The sequence below is a fragment of the Myotis myotis genome, unplaced genomic scaffold (genome assembly GCF_014108235.1).
Source record: "Myotis myotis isolate mMyoMyo1 unplaced genomic scaffold, mMyoMyo1.p scaffold_m19_p_8, whole genome shotgun sequence".
Classification (NCBI taxonomy): Eukaryota; Metazoa; Chordata; class Mammalia; order Chiroptera; family Vespertilionidae; genus Myotis; species Myotis myotis.
The window spans coordinates 39,772,552-39,796,725 of NW_023416390.1; the positions used below are offsets into that span (position 1 = coordinate 39,772,552).

Consider the following 24,174-nt stretch of genomic DNA (forward strand, 5'->3'; position numbering starts at 1 on the left):
GCTGCGCCAAAAACGTCCAGGCGATTCCGTGTGCTCCTCCAGCCCGGAGCCCGTTAAAGAGGAAAAACAAATCGCGGGTCTGAGGATCTCCCGGGAGGGAGTTGCACTCTGGCTTGACTAACATGTGAAAGGTCCGCCCCTCCGCGCCGCCTGGCATCCCGGTGTGGAGACCTCTGCGGTTGCCAAGAATTTTATCAGAGACCGAGTCCCGAGGCCGGCGCCCGCGAGGACCCGGGTCGGGACGAGCCCGGGCGCCCGGCTGTGCGCGCGCCTGCAAAGGCGGGATTTGGAGGCGGCGAGGCTGCGGGAGGCGCTGCAGTGTCCGCGAGCCCCCGAGCGGTCCCGCCTCGCTCGCGGGAGCGGGTGAGCCTCCGAGTCCCTGCCCGATACACCGGCGCCAGCTTGGGCGCGCGGGAGCGGCGTTGGCGAGTGTCGCCCCGGGGTCCTCCGGGGCCGGGCGGAGCGCCACCCCCCGCCGGGCGCGCCCGCCGCTGCGGCTCACGCCCCTCACCTGGGCGAGGCCGGGCGCGCAGGCGCTCAGCGCGGGGGCCGCGGTGGTGGGGCGCCTCTGCCCGGCGCCCGCCAGAGTTGGACTGTTCGGGACCGCGCCGGGCCGAGCTGTCGCCCGTGCTGTCGCCGCCACCGCCCCGGCGGCCGCAGATCGCGGGGAAGCGCCTGCGAGGAGCCCCGTAGCCGCCCCGGCGGGACCGCCGCCGCCGCCAGCGCGAGCAACAGCTTCCCGGCGGGGCAGCCGCTGCCCCCGGCGCCAGCGGCCCGCGCTCCGAGGTAAGCTCCGGGCGTCCGGCTCAGCCCAGCCCGGCGCCTCGCGCCCGCCCGCCCGCCCGCCCCGGCTGAGCCCGCACCTGGGCGCCGCCCCGGGGCATGGCCCGCAGCCCCCCTCGCGGCGGAGTTCCCACTTCGTCCGCGGTCCCACTTGTGGAGGGGGATGCCCAGCTGCCGCCCGCCAGGGCTGCGGGCTGAGAGGTTCCTGCGAGCCCCTGGAGTTGGGAGTGGGTCCTGGAAGCCAGAGGAGTGGAGGCACCCCCCGTGTGGGCTCCCAGGCGCTGGTCCCTGCGCACGGAGGGGAGGATGGAGCAGGGAAGAGGACAAGGAGAGTGCCCTTCTGTGGTTAGCCGCAGTGCCTCCGCCGCCCGGGCTGGGAAGTTTGGGGCTGGCATCTCTCTCTTCATTCTAAGGGGATAAATGGGTATTGGGGGGAAGGAGGTGTTGGAGGGAGATAGCAGTCGAAGAAGCTTGGGGGTCCCGAGAGAGTTCTGCAGCTGATTGAAGGTGAAACGGGGGGTGAGAGTGGGGGGCTGAGAGGCAGAAACAAGGTCCCAAAGTTTGCAGCTTGCTGGGATCCCTGAGGGGGGTCCGGGCTACCGAGCGCTGGGTGAAGGTGCCCGCGCAGAATGGGAGGACACGGTGGGGCTGCGGAAGGGACCAGGAGAAGGGGAGGGAGGACCATCTGTTTCGACACTGTTGTTTGCGGGGGCCGCTGGGGAGAGCTGGCAGGACCACGCTTTCCGGAATGCGTTCCCAGGCTCTGGAGGACAAACATTTTTTTATGGTGAACCTGAATGGGGAGTGTTAGGATTCTTCAAGGAAAATAAATTGCCACCAAGCCCTCCGCCCCCGTGGGTACGAAAGAAACAGAGTTTTGGAATGCTCTCTAGTTCATGGCTTAGCCAGTGTCGTTTTCATGCAGAGGTGTGGTTTGCAGGTCCTTTTGGTTTTGCTTTGCTCGGGAGCACCACACCAGGGTGAATGCAAACTTTGTTAAGATGTAGCAAAAGATGCTCAGAAAGAAGAAATGAAACATTTGCTTTATGGAGTCCAGTCTGAAGCTTGGAAACTGGCAGCTTCAGAACAATGCATGAAGCAGTCGGAAATGCACTTATCAAATTAAAAAGAAGGCTTTTCATAAAGTCAATAAGCTACATCTTAGATAAAGGTCAAGGTTTTGGCTTGAAAGAATTTCCTGGGCCTGGTTTCACCGCTTTTCACAGTCCTTTCTTCTTATTTTGATGCCATATGTGCAGTGAGTAGGCACCACCCCTGTCCTCTATTAGATAAATGCCCTGAGAATGCAAACACTGCATTGCAAGTTCTGTTGTTGCTTGAGGGTTTTAAGGTGGAAAATGCTTATTTGGTCAAAGTGTGGGTCGTAGCTCAGATTCTATATTCCCATAAATCAAGTATTTGTGGATTTATAATTTACGTTCCTACTCATTTCCAAAAGTGATTGGAGGAAGCTTGGAATGAAAGCCACAAATCAAAGAGCTATTCTTGTAGCTCTCCTTGACCTCTCTAGCATTTGTAGTAAAATTCTTTTGAGAAGGTGAATCCTCCTAACAAAGGAAAACGTACTGTCCTCTCTGGAATCATCCTAGTGATATAAATATTTTTCAGTATCATTCCTTATATAATTTGTTTGCATTCTATTATTTTACATTACCTAAGTAATAATCTTTTTATAGATTATTACCACTAAATAGCAGCTATAGGAGTAAAAATTTGAATTTTACAGCACTTGAGCAATAAAGAGATTCCCAGAGCAAAAATAGAACTGTGAACTTAATGTATTCTTCTTTTTTAAAATTTTCAATTATTTATTTTTTTTTAAAAAACATTCAATCTCTTAAGCATCTTCCCCATCACATAGTTAATTAATTATTTTTTTATTTTTTTATTAAATGTATTGGGGTGACATTGTTTAATAGGATCACATAGGTTCCAAGTGTACATTTCTATGATACAAGATCTGCATATTGCACCACCCAATGTATCCTTGAACTGAGGTAGAAAGGAAAGCAAGAGTGGTGTCTCCTCTACAGTCAAACCAGAGAAGGAACTGTCATTAGTACTTGCCACCCAAATATAGCCAATTAGTAAGACCCAAGAGCAGTTGGAGGAAACCTGTACGAAGTGTATTATAAGAGGATCTATCAAAGTATATCAAGTGTTCTCAGAATCTTTTTACTTAGGCTAGTGACCTGGCCCAGACAGAAAATAAAAATCCTGCAAAACAAACACAATTCTCAAAGAGGAGATGTCTTAATGGAACAATGCTGTGTGGAGTTTCTCTGATTAAATCCTTGAACTGCCCTCCCCCCACCCTTTAGAATTTTTTCTGCCAGCTGAATTTGAAAATATTAGCACTTGATTTCTAGCAACAATATTAAAAACACAAGCAATTGTTTTGCTTCTCATAGGTGTGACTTATTTGCGAACACCTGTAACAGAAGAAAAGAGTAAAATTGATTGTCTCCTGTTTCTATAAGATCCTATGTCTTCAAAGATTTAAAGAGCAATGATAGTTTGTCCTGAGTTCCCACTGCTTTTCTTTTGCTTCGAGGACTTTATTGTGACATCCCCCCCCCCCCCCCCCCCGGCCCAACCCACCATTTCACTATGTCTATTTTGTCACCTCCCCTGCTCCTGTCTCTGTTCCCCATGTGTCTCAATATGGTCTTTTTAGCCAGGCTTTTCTTTTTCATTTTTCTTAATACTGTATTGTTTTATAGATGATCTCCTTTTTGCTTTTGGTTCTGTGGTGTCCTTTTATTAGTGCCAGATTGTTTTCCTAAAGTAACCTCCTTATCTCTACTCTCCCTCCTAAATTTCATGTTGACATTTTGAACTACCTACGAGATGGCTTTTATATTACTCTCAGATGCTTCAAATTTAACAGATCTAAACTCTAACCAACATCTTTCTCCTTCCATGGACAGGGATGACTGTTAGTTTCTGTATTTCTCCCTGTCACTCAGAGCCTTCCCAATTTCTTTGCTTTCCACATACAATACACAGGTAATGCCCAGAGACTCCATTTCCATGATGCTTCATGATGCTGTTCTTCCCTTGGTGATGACTTTGTTCAGACTCTTCTTATCTCTTCTTAGGGACTACCATGATGTCTTCCTGACTAGTTTCACATCTCCAGTCTCTCTCATTTCCAGTCCATTTACACTTGGTTTGCAGAATAAGCTTCTTAAAGCAGAGCTAACTTCAGTCACTGTCTAATGAACATTTCCCAGTGCCCAACCAAATGCCATACAAACGTCTCCTCTGATGTTTAAGACCCTTTGCAGTCCAGACCCACAGTAGCTCCACATTTTTTACTCTGATCTCATAGATTCATTAACTCATTTGTTAATTTATTCGATGGATATTTGAGTGCCTGCTACATGCCAGGCACAGCTATAGGTAATCATTTTAGAAGTACCTCGGTACTTGCACAGTGACATGTTTCAAATTTTACTTGTCAATGGTGGAATCCACTGTTAAAATATAATCTTATATGCCCAGCCAGCATGGCTTAGTGGTTGAGCATTGACCTGTGTACTAGGAGGTCACATGCCCAGGTTGTGGGCTCAATTCCCAGTGTGAGGTTGTGCAGGAGGCAGCCAATCAATGATTCTCTCTCATCATTGATGTTTTCATCTCTCCTGCCCTCTCCCTTCCTTTCTGAAATCAATAAAAAATTAAAAAAAAATCTTGTGTGGTTGAAATGGGGCCCCAGCAATCTCATGAGCCTCCCCTCCCTACCCTTTATGGATGATTAGTTAGAGGAACCTATTAGCAGTCTCTGAGGCATCATCACAGACTCCTGAGTCTGCTTGAAACAACTCAAAAAACACTGCTCTAGGCTGAAGGCAATGTTCCTTCAACACCCAGCAGGCCTGTGAGTTCTGCATCTTTGCTTATGCTGTTCCCTTGGCCTGAAACAGGGCCTCCCACTTTCCCATAACCATTTCTGCCTGTCAGAGAGTCAGTGCAATTGCTGTACACTTCCTGATCTCATTTTGAATTCAGTTTTTGCCCCTCCAAACCATTTTGCTTGACTTCCTCTTAGAGCACATCATGGTCTTCCTCATATATATGTGCTCTCTGCGTTCTCCCCTAAAAGCAACATGCCAACCACACCTGACCTCAAGCATCTATTTCCCAAAATACCCAGGTCTGGGCCTAGCATATCGTGGGGCACTAACAAATAACTTAATTAGATTTACTTCTACTTAGTTACCTAGTTCCCATCTCTGCCTGTAATAGCTCTTTGTTTTAATTCCTCAATTTGGTTCGTATAGTAGAGCCAGGTCTTCTTAAAATTGTTTATGCATCTTAATCACGAGGGAATCTTATTTAAATGCAGATCTTGATTCAGAAGGTTAGGGTTGAAGCACCCAGATACTGCATTTCTAACAAGTTTCTGGGTGATGCTGGCATAGCTGATCCAAGAACTCCACTTTGAGTGGCAATGGTAGCAGATGCTACTTCACAGGTTTGGGAGTTTCTGGCAGTCCCTACCTCTTTGTCTGGTGATTTTTCTACTGTTAGTGTTTGCTTTGATATTACTTTCTATTTTGAAAGTACTTTAGGCTTCAGCATGCTTCCCAAGGCTGAGTGGAAGGTGTGATTCTCTTGTATTTTCCCCTTGTTTTGCTGATACAGCATTGCAATGGCCAGTTCTCTCTATTGTTCTGGTCACTTCTATTGCTTTATTATATATCCCTTCTCTTTTACCCATCAGTCAATTTCAGATTGTGGCTGTTCTCCTTTCTCATCCTGTTATGACCTTTTCTTTCTTTTGCTCTCTCTGGTTCTTGACATTCTCTTCAGATGCTGTGGCTGACTCCTTGCCCCAACTGTTTGCCTACAGCTTCCAAAATTTTTCTGTGAAAGGAGCAGTGAAATAGGGCTCAGGAGACTCCAGCTCCCATTGTGCCTTTACTGCTGCTGGGGGACACTGGGCAAAGCTGCTTCTTCCCTGGGCTCCTCACTGTGGCTGGAGGGTGTGGATTGCAGTTTCCTGGATCTACTTCAGCACTAAGATGCCAGGTGGGATCTTCATGTGGGGCAGAAAGTGCAGATTGGGAAGGAAACAAGAATGGTCTGATGATGTAGGTGTGGATGTGTGCCCCCATCTAGTGTTTCTGTTCTAGATAAACAATTGGAGCTTTGGTTGTTCTCCCACTATTTGGAGAAAGACTCAATATTTTTTTTAAAAACCAAAAAACAAACAAACCCAAAAGCACCATCCTTGGCGTTTGTTAATCCGGTTGCTTTCAACCAGGGGTCCTCAAACTTTTTAAACAGGGGGCCAGTTCACTGTCCCTCAGACCGTTGGAGGGCCAGACTATAGTTTAAAAAAAAACTATGAACAAATTCCTATGCACACAGCGGCGGCAAAAACACCCGGCGGGCTGGATAAATGTTTTCGGCGGGCCGCATGTGGCCCACGGGCCGTAGTTTGAGGACCCCTGCTTTCAACCCTAGATTCACACTAAAATTCTCTCAGGAGCTTTAAAAAATAGCGATGTTCTTAGCTCATCTTGAGGGAATGATTTATCAGTATTTTTTAAATCTCCCCAAATGATTCTAATTTCCAGCCCGTGTGGACAACTACAGCATCTGGTCTGTAAAGAGAGTGTGGACTGGTGGTTAGGAGCATAGCATGTGTTGAGTCAAATCCTGGCTTTGCTCCTTACCAGCTTTGAGAGCTTAGGGCCTCGATTTCTTGATATGTGAAATGGGTTGACTTGGTTATGGGGAATTGGTAAGACCCAGCAGTGGGGTGCTGTGTACACTTTGGTTGTTTAAGAGAGAGTAGTGGTTGTTCATCATGATAATCACACTATTACAATTTATATCTCTCAATCACGTAAGGGTCATCTTGTCTGAGTCCAGTTAACACTCTCATCACCCCCTGTTCACCTTTAACATATTTAGCATAGTATAATCAGTTTGAAAAGAAATTTATGAGCCTATTCTTTGCAAGTCAGTGAAAAAATACAGAAGGCGGATATATTAATAAAAACCAATCACCCTTATAGTTTTGATCCATTTGGTGCCACATCAACTCTATGATCTCATAAATAGCAGAGATGGATTAAAATACATATAAACTGATACAAAAAGATGACCAGGCTTTTATATCCGCTTCATGAAAAATGACTAGCTCTTTAATAAAGACAGTTCTGTCACCAACAAATAGAAAGGCTTGAAATTCACGGTTCTAAGAGAGCATTTTATTTTGGAAATAAATATGAATGTGTTACACGTTTAATTTTTTACTTTATAATAGGAAATGGAATTGTTTTTTTAAAAGCACAAATAAGATATCCTGTGCTCTGCAGACTAAAACTAATCAACTTTTTCTTCTCTTTTTGGCTGAGATTCTAGAATAGCCATTATGCTATTATGGTATCCTTCTATCAGCAAAGCAAGGATTGAATAAATGGACATAAGCAATATTAACTGAGGGCCCACATTCCTTTTTTTATGTCTGCATCTGAAAATAAATAACAAGAGTGCTTATTAATTTCTCTAGGCCTGGCATAGGTAATCATGAACATCAGTAGTTGTTATGCTGATGTCCTTTACATATGAAAGGACTGCATATGGGTACAGTTCGCATCCTTTTCTCTTGGAATAAAATGTTTCATTTCTGAATATTTACTCTTTTCAATTAAATCCTAACTAAAGTTTATGTTTCCATATTGTGATGTGTTCTTTTTAGCAACACAATTAAGATGTTATGAACTTTTAAAAAGAACTTTTGAGCTACACCAAGAAGAGGCCCATTGTGAGAGTTAATTTGCCAATTCTTTTAACTCTTAGCTTTAATATACTCATGTTAAAATTGTGTGAAATTCCACGGAGATCTGTGATATTTGATGCTTATTGGTTAGAGTGGTCAGTCTGATTGTTTATTACATAAGGCTTTGGAGTCTAGAGGCCTGGACTCCTGGTCAGTTCATCTCAGGCTTAATAGGTTGTTATTCCTCTGAAATGCTACTTAGGGATATAGAAATGACTACTATGCAGTCAAAATCATTGTCTTTAGGGTTAAAAGGGATCTTTATGCAAAATCCTTATTGATAAATTACAAAAATAAGATTCAGAGAATTTATAATATTTAAACTTGAGCCTAGGCAGATTAAACATTACAAGTGAGAGGTAGAAAACTTCTACTGATATTAACACTAGAATTTAAACTTTACATAGAAATTGGGTGGACTGGGTGATGTCCTTAGATTTGATACTTTTTAAAAACTGATGAGAGAGAGAGAGAGAGAGAGAGAGCGAAGAGAAGGGGAGGGGAGGGGAGGAGAGGGGAGGAGAGAGGAGGAGAGGGAGACATCAGTTTGTTGTTTCATTTATTTATGTTTTCATTGGTTGATTCTTGTATGTGCCCTGACTGTGGAATGAATCTGCAACCATGGTGTATCGGGATGATGCTCTAACTAGCTGAGATACCTGGCCAGGGCTTAGATTTGATACTTTAGATATGGAAAAACTTTTCCTAATAGAATTTGGGAGAGGTGTTACCTATATGTTATGAAAAATATAATGCCGAGAATAAGAATACAAAGTATAAAATGTCATTGTTTATGTATAAATGTTACCAGTGATGTCAGCTCTCGGTTCTTGAGTTCAGCAAAGAAAGAATTCAGAGCTAAGAACTCTAGTGCAAGAGGAAATTTACTTAGCATGCAAAGCAGAAGTACACTTAAAGAGAAGATTCCAGTGGGCTGCTCAGAGAGCTGCTTTGGGCCTTTTAGAAAGAAAGTCACGAGGGAGAAGAAGTGAGCCAGCTGGGCTGCGTGAACTCAGGAAACAACTTAGAGGCAAAAGAAGGGCTCTTGGAGACAGGTTCAGGTAGTTAGTCCGGGACAAGCTGCCACTGCCCACTGCTCCCCTGGTTGCAAATCTCATGGGACTCTCAGAGCTTAGGAGAAAGAAAACAAAGATACACACCTGAAGAAATGTGGGCATGTTCGAGAGAGAGCCTGTACTGGCTCCTTTGTCTTAAGAGTTTTTACATGTTTTCTCAAGGCAGAAATTTTAGACGAGATCTCAGGGGAGGATCATTCATCAGCTTTCCAGGTGTGTCCTTTAACATGCCGATTCATCAGTGTTGTGGTCTCTACTTATGGGTTGACACTAGAGTAGGTGGTCATTGGTCATTGCATCTGATTCTGATGTCAGCCATGGCAGCATTGCTTTGGTTTTGTTGCTTTTCTGGGCCTGGAGCTGAAACAATAGCTGAGGTCTAGATATTATCTCTAGCTTGACCAGTACTCTGCCTCTGTGGTCAACAGACTGAGGATTTGTTCTTAAGATTATTTGATGCTCATCAGAACCTCACTGTCCCAAGGGCTTAATGCTTAAGGGAGCGGTTGGGCAAGGGAGAAGGCAAGTAAGTCAGGGTGCTGGATGAGGCCAGTTTAAATAAGCTGTCTGTCTCAATATCCCCATTCCACTTGCCAAGGAATTTTCCTAACTTCTTAATATCCTGCCACACAAATAAACTTCCTTGTATATAAACCCAGGCATTTTGATTATATATATATATATATATATATATATATATATATATATATATGAAATATTTTTATTTAAATAAATTGGTCATTGCACATGGTCTTAAATAATATCTGGAAATGCTGATGATTAAGCACATCTCATTCTCTGCATGAATTGTATTAATGTAGGTGGAATTAGTATAGCCTAATGGTTGAATTCAGGGTCTGGAGTTAGACTTCATGGATGCAAATTCTACTTCTTCCACTTATTGCTGTGTGGCTTCGATCAAGTTACTCAACCTCTCTGTGTCTTAGCTTCCCCGTCTAAGAGATATTGAGTGCATTTTTTCATGAGATTATTGTTAAGTAACATGAGATAATACACATAACACAATTAACCAAGTTCTTGGTACCTACAGTACTCATAAAATAGCCATTAATAGACATTATGTAGTTTAATAATTAATATCAATTACCTTCTAGGTACACTGATTTCTTTGCCAAGAGAACGTTTGCAACTCAGATTTTTGAGCCTTCAGTTTGAAACTTACTTTGTATTTTTTATTATGTTTTTCTCGTCTACTTTTTCTTGTTTACTTTAGGAGAACAATGAAATGAAAGGGAAAATAAAAGTGTGGAATTGTAAGCACTGCAAGGATTCTTGAAAATTTGTAATCATGTGAAACACTGAAAAACTTTTAATAACAAAACCAATAACCTGGGCTCTAGGATTTTTGGAAAGACCAAGTGGTCTTTAAAAGTAACTTAAAAATGTAGCTTCTGCATGGATGTGCTTCATGAACTTGGTAGGCACACGTAAATCTGGAAAGTTTGAAAATGACCCATATCAGAGAGTGACTCCGGTATAGGAGCCAGCTTATGTAACTATGGTGTGTGTAACCAGGGTGGACTCATTCAAGGACAGTCTCTTCTTAGGCACCTGAATTGCAATTGAATAATTACTTGAATCCTCCCGAGTTCAAGGAAATTATTTTAATACTTGAATTGGATTTTCTAAGTTAGAATTTAGACAAAAATAATTAGCAAGAAAAAAAATAATTCGTTCAGAATTATCAAAGAATTTAAGTCCATATATACCTAATTGCTTCATGTATGGTTCTTAATCATTAATCCCACTTCCATAGGAATGAAGTCATCCCTACACAGAATGTGGAAGCTAAAGTCTTAGTCTTGTTCCTTTAAAAATATATTTTTATTGATTTCAGAGAGTAAGGGAGGGGGAAAGAGAGATAGAAACATCAATGACGAGAATCATTGATCTGCTGCCTCCTGCACGCTCCCTATTGGGGATTGAGCTCACAATCCAGGCATATGCCCTGACAGGGAATCAAACCCTGACCTCCTGGTCAATGCTCAACCATTGAGCCTTACCGGTTGGGCTTGTTCCTTTTTTTGTATAGCCTTCTCCTTGTGTCTCATCCATATAGTCACTAGGGTGGTCCTGCAAATGTTTCTAGTGATGCTTGGACTTCCTAGATTACTAGTATCTAAGAGAATCTCTAGAGAGCTTATAAAAAGAAATGCAGATTCCTGGAATTCACCCTTATAATTTCTGACTAACCAGGTCATATTTAGGACCCAGTAATTTTTATCTAAATATTTAATAATTATCTCAGTTGACTCACAGACCTCACTTGGAAATTAGTGTTCATTCTCTAAATTAGCACTAGTTCTCAACTTGGGATACGTATCAGAATTACTGTGGTTCTTCATAAAAGACCAGGAAAAGATCTCAGGCTCAGTTCTTCCATGTTGTAAAACCACAGGACATTCCTTCCTTTAGCTGCTCAGAGTCACCCTGTGGAGCCTGTCCAGTGTAAATTCTAATGAACCAGACTGTTCTTTCACTGACTACCCCCGGGCCTTTACCTATAGGATTTAGTCCACCATGGTTGTCCGTGGCAATGTGGGCTACCTGCCACCTCCCTCAGTATCCCTGTGACCACAAATTCCAGGGCCCAAACCTAACCCTACAAAATCTAAAGGGAAGTGGTGGGAAGTAAGGTATTGGAGCCAGAAGTCTTTCTTGGCTCCCCAGATGATGATTGCGTCTCAGTGAAGATCTCTAGCTAGTGCTGTGTGAAGCATTGCCTTTGCCTGCATGTCTCACAGCTTCAAACAGCCCCAGTGGTTCTGGTAACCACATTGATGGCAGTGACCATATGGGTGGTCCTGAGACCACCATGGCTACTGAATGTCAGCAGCGTCTCTTCCCTCTCACATCTCCAGGCTTCTTCATTCTCTGCAGCCGGAGAACAGCCATCTCTCCTGTCCTTGTGGTTTTATGGTGAGCAACACAGGCTCCTTTCTGGTCTCTTCCTGTTGTCCCTTTCCCACAGCTGCTAACTAGAGACTCAAAGGACCATGCCAAATGGACAGATGTGATGGCTCATATTCAAACTGCTGCTGTCCTGGCAGCGAGACCCCATTTAAGTCCTTTCAAATCCCTGAAGTATTTCTTGCCTCCCTGTGTATAGCTTACATAAGCAAGGTTTAAATTTGTCAAGAATTTCACAAGTTCCCAGATCTGTTGTTTTCCTCTTATATTGCATTGGAAAACGAACAGTACAATGTGCTCTTGGCTTGCATAGGAAAAAGGCAACCTGATCTTTGGAAATATTTGATTTCTTGAAATTGTGTTTCTGAATTATCAAGAATTGTAGCAAGAACAGTTGTTTACTATGTATGTGTAACAGTTCTGAGTCTACAGAGTATATACTTCAATGGACCCATTTAAAAACACAAATTATGAAATGTTTCAGTGAAGCTACATAAAATGATCAATATGCCGTTAAAAGTGATTAAGTATTATATTGTGAATACTCTATCGTGGTTAATTTTAAAATCCAGCAATAGCATTCTCTCTTGTTAAAGAACCCTTTGCTATCAAGAAAACTTCAGGAAGTGATTGAGGGTAAGGTGGCATAAAAGTTGACAGTTTAGTATCTTCTCATTGCAAGGTCATGTTATGACAGAATTCTACATTCAGCCTGACTCAGCCCTCCTCAATGTCAACTCCTTTTCTCAACTATAAGGAAAGCTCACTGGTAACTGAAGGGAGCAGGTGTGGGTGAAGGTGGGTGATTGGCAAACAGGTATACCTACTTGCCCTGGCTGGTGTGGCTCAGTGGGTTGGAGCATCGTCCTGTACACCAAAAGGTTACAGGTTCAATTCTCGGTCAGGGCACATACCTAGGTTCTAGGTTTGATTTCTGGTCAAGCGGGGTATGGGAGGCAACCAATTGATGTTTCTCTCTGTCTCTCACATTCTATCTTCCATTTCCTCTTTTTAAAATCAATGAAAATAGCCCTAACTGGTTTGGCTCAGTGGCTAGAGCGTCGGCCTGCGGACAGAAAGGTCCCAGGTTCGATTCCGGTCAAGGGCATGTACCTTGGTTGCGGCCACATCCCCAGTAGGAGGTGTGCAGGAGGCAGCTGATCGATGTTTCTCTCTCACTGATGTTTCTAACTCTCTATCTCTGTAAAAAAATCAATAAAATATATTTTAAAAAAATAAAATAATATCAGTGAAAATATCCTCAGGTGAGGATAAAAAAAAGGTATACCTACCTGAAAAGTGTCACCAATCAAATTAAATGAGAGAGTGAATTATGCATATAGGAGATAATATGGGAGATAGCAATGTCAGACCTTGTGGATCTTCTCAAAAGAAAATTACTGGTCACATGGCAAGTTTTTAAAACATTAGGAAATAATTTAAAAGACATCATCTGAACTATTAGCATCAGAGGGCTAATAATGGTGCTTGTTTGAGAGGCCTTCCACAGGACGGATTTGTAATAGCCTCTGGGGCTGTTCTTAGTTGGGTAGGTTGTAGCACTTCAAAGTCCTCTCAGTCTAGCCCACTTCTTCGTTTCTGTTAAGTCTTATTCTGACCATGAGAAAGTGTGCACTAGGGGCATGATTTCAGCACTGGTTGATGCCACTATAAGCGGCCCAGAATGAAGAAAGACACAAGCTTCCGGCCCCCGTGCTGTCATTTCTTAACCGCCTTTAGCAACAGGTCAAGGCACGTGTCTCACCATCTGGTGCCAGATAAGATGACTTTGAACAGACATGGCAGCTGCCTGCAAGAACGTGAAGGGATGACATGTGGACAAAGAAGTAGATTCACCTGTTTGAAGTTCCAACAGGCATGACCAGATTCAGTGGATGGGATCTTAGGGAGGCAGATTTCAACTAGATAAAAGAGAGAGCTTTCTACTGATTCAAAGCATCCAGTAATGGCCTTGAAGTTTCATGGTGCTTCAAGTGCAAGTATGTGACATGAGAAGATCAGCCACCAGAAACAAGACGGAAGGAATTCCAACACTGAGTAGAAGCTCAACTTGGCTGATCACTACAACCTGTTCCGTTCTTGGCATTATTGATAAAATAATTTGAGGAGTGGCAGTAGGAAGGGGAAGACATAAGAAAACAGGTAATTTTTTCTTGAGAAGATCCACAACGTCTGACATTGCTATTTCCTATATTATCTCCCTGGGAGGCATTCTGCTCCTACATGTACAGTGGCCAAAAGGGCAAACCATTTCAGTGATTGGGAATATATTTATTTTAACATTTGCACAGAATGTTATGGAGGAGACACTAGAAGTAAGTGTAGGGTCATCTATCTTAATCTACACTAATAAAAGACAAACATGCAAATTGACTGTACCTTTGCTATGCCTTAAGCTACGCCCACCAGCCAGTCAGAGCACGTATATGCAAATTAACCCAACCAAGATGGCGGCCAGCAGCCATGGAGCTGTAGCAAGCAGGAGGCTTGGTTGCCCCAATGATGGAGGAAGCCAAGCTTCCCGCTTGCTGTGTCGGGCTCTGAGCTCCACTCAAAGCAACAAAGTTTCAATTATAGAAGGTAAATGAACCCCAGATACCTGCTTTCAGCCGGCTGTGGCCACAGAGCTAGAGTGAGCAGGAGGCTTCCCTCCCACCTGCCCTGGCCAACTCTGAGCTTTTCTCAAGGCTACAAAGTTTCAATTATAGAAGGTAAATAAGTTCCAGAATTAAAAAAAAGAAAAGAAAAAAAGGAGAGGCTGGGAGGTTCTGTCGCCAGGGGGCTTGGCAAGCCTGAAAATGGCCCTCAGCCCCTCACCCAGACTGGTCAGGCACCCCAGTGGGGACCCCCCACCCTAAAGGGGGTGTGGCCAGCCTGAAAACAGCCATCAGCCCCTCACCCAGGCTGGCCAGGCACCCCAGTGGGGACCCTCACCCTGATCCGGGACACCCTTCAGGGCAAACCAGCCAGCCCTCACCCATGTACCAGGCCTCTATCCTATATAAAAAAAGGGTAATATGCAAACTGACCCTAACAGCAGAACGACTGGGAATGACTGGTCACTATGACACACACTGACCACCAGGGTGCAGACGCTCAATGCAGGAGCTGCCCCCTGGTGGTCAGTGTGCTCCCACAAGGGGAGCTCTGCTCAGCCACAAGCCAGGCTGATGGCTGCCAGTACAGCGGTGGTGGTGGGAGCCTCTCCTGCCTCCTCAGCAGCACTAAGAATGTCCGACTGCAGTTTAGGCCTGCTCCCCGCTGGCAAGTGGACATCCCCCAAAGGCTGCCGGGCTGCCAGAGGGATGTCTGACTGCCAGCTTAGGCCCAATCCCCGAGGGAGCAGGCCTAAGCCAGCAGATGGACATCTTCCGAGGAGTCCCACTGCAAGAGGGCATAGACCAGGCTGAGGGACCCCCTGAAGTGCACAAATTTTTGGCACCAGGCCTCTAGCCCTATATAATAAAAGGCTAATATGCAAATTGCCCCCTCGTGAGTTCAACTGGGAGACTGGAAGTTTGATTGCTTGCTATGAGGTGCGCTGATCACCAGAGGGCTGCACAGAACATGGCAGGCAACCAGTGGTGGTGGCTGGGCACTGAGGGAACCAGGGAAGGAGGAAGCAGGGAGGCAGGGAGGCGGGAAACCTGATCGGGCCTGATCGCCGGCCAGGCCTAGGGACCCCATCTGTACACTAATTTTGTGCACCAGCCTCTAGTACTATATAATGTATCACACACAGATTAAGATTCCTTTCTCTGAAAAAGCTGTGACTGAGCAATGGTGACACAGCAGCTCCTGAGCCTGACAATAAACAAACACCTTATAAAAATGTATGAAGTTCAGGTTGTAAAGAACACACTGCACATACCAAGTGAGTAGCATTTCTTATGAAAATAATTTTATCTGTAAGTCCATTGTTTCCATATGGCTTATAACAGAAGCTCATGCTATGGCTAGATGCCTCAACAGCCTGTGAACTTTTATATGGGCTTTCGAAAGGGGATGATAGTTTTATGAGATATGATTTTCTCATCTCACCAAATTAGATTATCTGAGATAGCGTCCCTGGATGTGAAATTTCCATCCTGAGTAGATCTGCACCTCCTGAGACTCTGTGCAGCCTGCTAGCAGAGTGGAAATGGAGCATAATAAATCTGCCCCGAGCCCATTTCTCTCCACACAACTCCATAATTCATCCTTTGCTTGATATCCATGACCACTTTTTTTTTTTTTACAGCTAATCAGTCTGCATCCTGGCTGGCTCCCTTCATGTGCAATATCTCCTCCTTGGTCCAGATCTCGGCTCCTGGCATGCTCTTCTGCTTCCATGCTTCTTTCTAGAGCCAGATGCCATCAAGGACCCTGGATCCAAGCTGTTCCTAATCATGTGGCCAGCAGTTACTCTAGTTACAGGGTGGCCTATTTGTTGTCTTATACTTGAAAATATATGTTCTGTTTAAAATGGATGAAGACAGCAGCATCTCTGGAGTACCTCTGTGACCCAATATTTCCGTTATTCTCTCCTGTGTCTCCTCTGAGGGGTCAGAGGAGTGACCTGCTACTGAAGCCACATGGCTCTGTGTTCCAGTCCCTCCCATGAGGAATGCTTCTTTGTCGCTCCTGTGGCTTTCTACCCTTTCCTCTGCTTCAGCATTGCTTTGGTCCAATAGCATTGCCACCGTCTGCTGACACTTCACCAAGAATGGCTCCAGGTGACTCTCCAGGAGCTTGGGAATAAAGAAGAGTTTAGGAAAATATTCTCCAAGGTGGAGTAAAGTCAGTCCTACTCAACTGCACTGGAAGTTAAATGCGTTATTTGCATGCCTATCACCAAACTTAATTATTTTTATAATATGGGGGAAGGAACTTATTTTTATTTTATTTATTTTTTAAAAATATATTTTTATTGATTTCAGAGGGGAAGGGAAAGGGAGAGAGAGATAGAAACATCAATGATGAGAGAGAATCATTGACTGCCTGCTTCCTGCATGCTCTCTACTGGGGATCGAGCCCACAAACCAGGCATGTGCCCTTGACCAGAATTGAACTCAGACCTAGACCCTTCAGTCTGCAGGCTGACACTCTACCTACTGAGCCACACTGGCTAGAGTGGGGAAGGAATTTATTTTTACTGATTCTCACCATCATGTGCAAAATAAGCATCAGTATGTGAATTTTAAGAGAGAAAATTCTATAAATTATGAATTATGGAGGCATGGAAAATTGTCCTCTCATCCTTCCTACAATTAATTCAATAATTATTGTCTTGAGATTATGTCAATGGAACCTGGGTCTTTGGAAGGAGAGTTATCAAGAGGATTGTGCTACCCCACAGAGTGTAGACCAGCGGCCACTCAGAAATTACTTTGCGTAGAAGCCAGGTGATCAGCTGCAGCTTGGCCAGGGGGCAGGCACCTAGAGCAGCAGTTTGATGGAGAATGTAAGAATAGTGTGCTCAGTGCCACACAAAACTGGCAGCAGAAGCAATGGCATCTAGTTTGCTGGTTTCAGGGAAAGAGTTATCTTTATGTCCTTCAGTGATTTTAAAGACTCTTAACTGAGTAGCTCCTTTAATTTTTTTAAAATGCTTTCATCTGAATTTACTCATTCACATTATTTCCAACTCCCTGAATTTGTTAAGAGCCTCCATGCCTTACCATGTTTTACAGAGGAAAATAAAGCACTGAGAAGTTACCTAATGAGCCCAGAGTGGCACAGCCCAGTAGTGGCAGAGCAGGACTGGGGGCTCCCCAAGGAGGGGGTTCCTAGCTCCCAAAGTCGGTGCACCAAATGGCAGCATCAGCGTCACTTGGATGCTTGTTAGGAATGCAGAATCTCGGGCCTTGCCTCAGACCTGCTGAATCTGAATCTCCATTTTAAACCTCGAGGTGTTGCATGTGCACATTGAAGTCTGAGGACAGTAATGAGGTGGAGCCATCACTCTCCGCTAAAAGTTCCTCTCTGTTTTCAGCACACGGCCAGCCCTTTCGGCTCACTGAGAGGCTGATCTGTAAAGGGAAACATGCCTGAGGTGACTCAGGACAGCTTCCTGGACTTTATAGGTGAAATAAAACAGAGCGTTACTCCCCCCTTCAAAATATTTTGAGGGGTTATTAAACTGATAAGAACAGATACTACACTTGATCTTAGCCAAAAGGCCGAGAAGCGATTGAGGGTTTATTTAGAGCCACACAAATCAATCGATGAGCAGGATAGGGAATGCTTATGTCAGCTAAAGGCTTTATAAGTTCATTTCTGGGTAAACAGCCTTCTAATATGACCACCTATGTCATCCAAATCCCACTTGAACAGGACAAGGGGGCAACATATCTGATTAGACATCTGAGTGATTAGAATGCTTCTGTTTCTGAAATGACTTCAGGATGCTGAAGTTGGTGGACACCCTAATGTCCAAATTCTGAAAATAGTCATTCTAGATGTTTTAAAAGAATATGGCTTTAAAATCCTCCTATATAATAAAGAGGTAATATGCAAATTGACTGTCATGCCCTCGCACAAGATGGCCACCACAAGATGGCTGGCAGGGGAGGGCAGACCAGGCCAGCACGGGAGGGCAGTTGGGGGTGACTGGGCCTGCAGGGGAGGGAGGGCAGTTGGGGGGGACCAGGCCTGCAGGGGAGGGCAGTTGGGGGCAACCAGGCCAGCAGGGGAGGGCAGTTGGGGGCAACCAGGCCAGCAGGGGAGGGCAGTTGGGGGCGACCAGGCCAGCAGGGGAGGGCAGTTGGGGGCGACCAGGCCAGCAGGGGAGGGCAGTTGGAGGCGACCAGGCCAGCAGGGGAGGGCAGTTGGGGGGGACCAGGTCTGCAGGGGAGGGCAGTTGGGGGTGACCGGGCAGGTAGGAGAGGGCAGTTAGGGGCAACTGGGCCAGCAGGGGAGGGCAGTTGGGGGCGATCGGGCCAGCAGGGGAGCAATTAGGTGTCAATCAGGCCGGCAGGGGAGTGGTTAGGGATTGATCAGGCTGGCAGGCAGAAGCTGTTAGGGGCAATCAGGCAGGCAGGCAAGCGAGCATTTGGGAGCCAGCAGTCCCGGATTGTGAGAGGGATGTCCGATTGCTGGTTTAGGCCCGATCCCGCAGAGACATCCGGCAGTTGGACGTCCCTTGAGGAGTCCCAGATTGGAGAGAGTACAGGCTGGGCTGAGGGACACCCGCCCCCAGTGCACGAATTTTGTGCACCTGGCCTCTAGTGTAATTATAAAAGTAACTGAATAACACCAAGTATGGGATATAAATATGCTTTAATTACTAACCTGATAGTCATTAACTTCTCCAAGAAGTTGATTTTGCACAGTCAACTAAAAGTATGCATTCAGTCACTACCATATGCAAGTATGTTAGTGGAGATAATATTGCCTAAGTAGAGAATATTTTACATGTTCCCTTTTTCTTTCATCATCTTGCAAAAGAACCAGTTGGCTTTGAAGCAGTCCTGCCAGCCACACAACATGACAACTCTTGATAGTGCCAACATAACTGAATGGGACAGATGACTGATTTATTTTGTCCAGAGATATTTAGGACCACCTAAACATACTCTGGATTCTAGGGCATCTGATATCAAGTTGTAAATTAAATGATAATGGATGACTTAGTCCTTACATTCCTTCAGAGTCCCTGTGATCCCCCAAATAGGGAAACTCTTGCCAGTTCCCTGATGTGACCATCTGAAAGGGTCATTTGTGCACATGTTGCTTTGCACATACGAGCGCAGAAAATGGAATAAGAGTGCCAATCTTTACATGTGAAATATGTGATGCATGTGATCCATGCAGTTTTTATGTGAGAGGCAGATGCAACATGCCCTTTGTATGATGACTTTATCTTTGATTCCTGTCCCTGTTGATTTCTGTGGCACTTGCTTTCAGTTTTACAGGTGGAATGACATTATTTTCTGGCTGAAGTACCGTGGGTCAACTTCCTTCTTCAACTGCAGCTCATCTACTGCTGAGATTTTCCATCTCTCCAGGCTGTCATTATGTTCCACCACATTATGCAGCACTGGTTCTTTTGGTATTATTTTTTCTCACTTACTTGTCTTATATTCTTTTACCTTTTTTCAATTCATTGCATTGTACCCTGTCAGATCATGTGATTCACCAAAGACCTCAACTGGGATAAGGCTACATATATAAGTAAATCTGTGTCAATAAGTTGCTGCTGGAGTGTACCATTTATGTAGAGAAAAATATTCTCAATAGACAATCTAGTTTATTCTGAGAATTTTAAAACATTACCACCTTTAGGGGTGTTAGGGTCATTTTTGGAGTGAGAAAATCAATTGGATCTGAGATAACCAATCTTATATAGTGTTGCATTAGTGAGCATTATGCTTTTGACATAAGAAGGAAGGAATATTCCAGCTACATTGATATTGTATATGTCATCAAGACAAGTTTACAAAGAAAGACAATGGAAAAGATAATTCTTCAGCATGGTTCTCCAAGTTGAGTAGCTTATAAACTTTATCAATCGTTAGAGAGTTATGATTTTACCTAATGCTGTTTGTATTTGGAGTACCATTTGTTATTAAATTTTTATTTAAGTTCTGTGATAGAGCTGGAGACAAATAGTGTTACCTTTTTTTCTTGGGTCATAATTAAACATCTTGTACATGTTCATGTCTGGAGAGTAATATTGACTGTTTGTTCTTCTTCTCCACAGCTCTTTGCACTAATGTTGAGCCAAATGATTGGATCTTATTCAAAAGTTCATTTGTCTGAATAGTTATGGTGTTTTTCACCTTGGTTGGTGTTTTTCCTTTTAAAAAATATAAATTATGTTTCATATAGAAATATCAACAATAACAATAGTAACTAGAGGGCATAAGCTGCTTCACTGTGTGGTTGTGTTTTAAACACTTAGCATGTATTATGCCATTTAATAACAAGGTAGGTACTATTATCATCTCAGTTTTGCAATGATGAAACTGATACTTAAGAAGCTGAGGAACTTTTTTTGGTTATAAGACTAGTGACTGACACACCATGATTTTGAACCCAGGCCTTACTGACTCTACAACCGACCTTCATCATAAAAACCATAATATAAGAGCAAAAAGAAAATTTATACATCTTTAGTTCAACTGTTCTTTCTACATATGAAGAAATAGACCAAGCAAGGTTAAATGCCTTACCTTAGATTACAACTAGGAAATGGGAGAGGCAATTTCATTGGTTTCCATTTCCCAGGAGGCTATGCAGGCATATACCATTCTATCTAATTGGTTAGCTTGTATTAGGTATCTTCTTTGGACCAATCTGCTATCACAAGAAGTATGGCCATGCTATACAGAATTGTTCAAAATGGATGCTACCTTGCTTCCCTCTGCTAGGGTTAAAGAAATCCTTGTAGCTGGGAAAACGACAAAAGCTGTTGACTGTATGGGGTTGTTATCTCCCAGGCTGGAAGCCCACTTCTAGCCAAACTCTTGCAAAGCCAGGAAGCAAGTCCCTGCTAGAGACTTTTCCATGTTATTAGCACTCCTTCTCCTTTCAAAGTCAGTCAAATCGAGGGTGAACCCAGTGTGCCTTCGTTGTCTTTGCTCAGTCCACTCTCCAGGCCCTGCTTCTGTGTTGAAGATAGATTGGGTTTGACAGATGGGAAACCAGCAGCAGTCCTGAGACTGGCTGCCAAACGGGACAGAGGAGGAGGTGATCTGATGGGTTGTGGCATTGAACTGCACGAATGAAGGCAATGAGTGGGGACCCTCCGAGGTAATAGTATTTTTCATCACCAAGTGAACAGGTTGAAGGATTGCAAAAGGGAGAAGGCAGCTACTGGGCAAGGCACTGCTTTTTGTCATCTACCTATGTTACAGTTTAACTTGAATGATGGTGTTGCAACATAGATGTATGTACCAATTGGACTTTTCTTTTAATAGTATATTTTTCTGACCAAAAAACTATTCTAAACTTATTTTAGAAAAGTATAAAGAAAGAAGTTGTGACCACTGAGATGCACACACAGGTGGAATGCTGATTCACTGTGACACAGTGGTGTTTCACTCTAGATGTGTGTTTCCTTGCCCTTTGCATCAGGCAGCCAGGCCTCTGTGCTCCGTGTGCCTCAGGGGAGAGTTGCATTGTAGAGATGAAAGCAGAAGTTGCCTATATATTAGAAATGAGGTTGGCTTTGGTGTTTTGAAGGCCCCTTGAGGGGACTGTATCCTGGGAGGAAAGAATAGCAGGGACTTATGTGAAGGGGAAGCAAGGAAATATGAAAGAACAGAAAAAGAGGTTGATTTTATAAGGTTAGTTGCTCCAATGGTCTGCTGCTTTGGAGTGCCCCAGTGCTGGGGCAGAACTTGGTGGGGGAATGTGATCATCTAGAGAAGCTGTGCGTTTTCCATAGGGACCCCTGGCCTTGGTTAAGAGTCCTACAGCACATGAAGCAGCCCCCTGCCCCTGACCCAGTACCAAAGTCTCAAAAGTCCTCCTGTCATGCATTTCTTTCAAACATGCAAATCTGAGCATGTTTCACAGCAAAAGATCCCCTCTGTAGGATAGAGAAACATATTCCAAGCAAATGAAACAGCATGTGCTAAACTATGAAGTTAATGGCACATGTACTGTGTACCAGTGACTGTCTCCTGATGGATCATGGGGTTGTGTTGATGAGCAGCTGGCTGGATGGGGAAGGGCTACTCATGGGTGGCCTTGGCTGCCATCTGGTGGAATCTTCATCTAGTAGGCCAATGAGTTTCAAACATATCTTAGGAGCACATAGAATTTTTATATAAAATCTCCTACAGAAACCCATTGGATCCTCATGCCATACTGTCCTCCACACAGCCTTGAATTATTGAAGCATCTCTCTGTGACCATAGCTATGGGTAATGGGAAACCCATTGTCTGATTAGATTGGAAGTTTAATATGATGACCAATGGTGGTATGAAGATACATTGAAGGGTGGAAACAGAGAATTTAGACTGGATGCAGAGACCAACTATGAATTTCAGTTTCTACTGTGAGCCTCATTGGATTTGATGGTAGACATTTAGTTACAATCCAGGGTCACACTCTTCTCTGACTTGGATTTAATTCCAGGACATGTTTATAAACATGGTAAGAAGCACCACTCATTCAAAACTTTATTGTAAAGAGCAGGAAGTTCACAAATTTTAACACATTTAATTGCTATAGTAACCCTATATGGTATATGCTCTTAACTTCATCTTGCAGACAAGGAAACTGAGTCTCAGAAAGTTGAGTGATTTGTCAAAGTCAAAAAGCTCTTAATGGTTAGATCTGGGATTTGAACTTAGATAGCTTGCCTCCTAGGATGCTTCAGTATCTCTGGTCTTAACCAGCACAGCTATAATGTGGAGGCATCTGGGGGAGTACACTATTTTGTCCTTGGGAATGATCAGTCCTCTCTAGCATCCATTGCCATTGCATTTATTTTTCTTTATTCATGTTCTAGTACATTGTCCATGCTTTGGATCCTCCAGAATGATTCATTTAGGTACTCACAACCTATACTGCACCTGGTAGAAACTCTTTGAGACAGGACTCTATCTACCCAGACCAGTGGTTCTCAACTGGAATTTTACCTCCCGGGACATTTGGCAATATCTAGAAACATTTTTGGTTGTCCCAGTTGGGGGTGGCAATTATGTTACTGTCGTCTAGTAGATAGAAGCCAGGGATGCTGATAAACATCCTACAATGCGCAGGGCAGTCTCTACAACAAAGAATTATTGGGACCCAAATGTTAATAGTACTGAGGTTGAAAAATCCCAACATAGATATGAAATTATATTTTAGCCATTTTATTTACAGTCTTGTTTTTTTCTCAGGGCTCCATCTTCCCAGGAAGGCACAGATTCCCTTAGCTCCACCAAATCTTCTGGAGTTTCTGTTACCTCTCCCTCCATCATGGCTCAGCACAGAGCTGGTAAAGGGGCTGGGACCTGGGTCCCCTTTTCAGGTACCCACGTAAGTTGAAACTCTCTCACTTACCCTTTGTCTATTTCCCTCTCCCTTCCTTTTATCTAGTCTAAATGTAGGAAGCTTTGCTCTTACTCATGTTCTTCAGAGTCTGTTGCCCATGAGCTCCCTTAATGTTTGAAACTCAAACTGCAAGAATTGATTACCTTTTTCCTTGCTTTGCGCTATGTAATCTCTTTCCTGGGGGCAATAAATATAAAAATGTCAGCCGCCTAACTGAAGTTTTACAGAAATGCTGGGACAACCATAGTTTGTCCACGCCAGCATTTTGCTATCTATATTTTGAGTTATACCGCTGTGTATGGAGATGTCACCAGATTTTTTGTGAAAGAAGGAACCCCTCTCTAGGAATTCATAAGCCATATAAGCAAATGATTCAAATGTGTTTATCCCAGGACTTTCCCAAAATATTTGTCCAGAAGTCTTGTGTTTTTCATGGAATCCCCCAGAAGAGTTTGCACATAATTTGGGAAATGCTGGTCTATGCTATAAATGTGGCCTTTATCAAAGCACTGGCAGAAATAAGAGGAAAGGTAGAAGTTAGACTCACTAGGACTCAATGAATGATTGGT

At 43.9% G+C, this 24,174-nt stretch overlaps 1 protein-coding gene and 1 non-coding gene across 3 annotated transcripts in view; one reads left to right on the forward strand and one right to left on the reverse strand.

The window, feature by feature from the left end:
* The first annotated feature begins 535 nt into the window (after positions 1-535).
* The window catches only part of ZNF385B (zinc finger protein 385B), a 365,265-nt gene continuing 341,626 nt past the window's right edge, over positions 536-24,174 (forward strand). Inside the window, exons 1-2 of one of the 2 annotated variants that reach the window (XM_036320795.1) lie at positions 536-786; positions 23,452-23,590. The gene's annotated coding sequence lies outside the window, so the exon portion shown is untranslated. The remainder of the gene's footprint in view (positions 787-23,451; positions 23,591-24,174) is intronic. The other variant, XM_036320791.1, reaches the window with a different exon arrangement.
* LOC118662366 lies at positions 17,607-17,804 on the reverse strand. Its single transcript, XR_004969737.1, has one exon. It is a non-coding gene; the product is annotated as a U2 spliceosomal RNA (small nuclear RNA).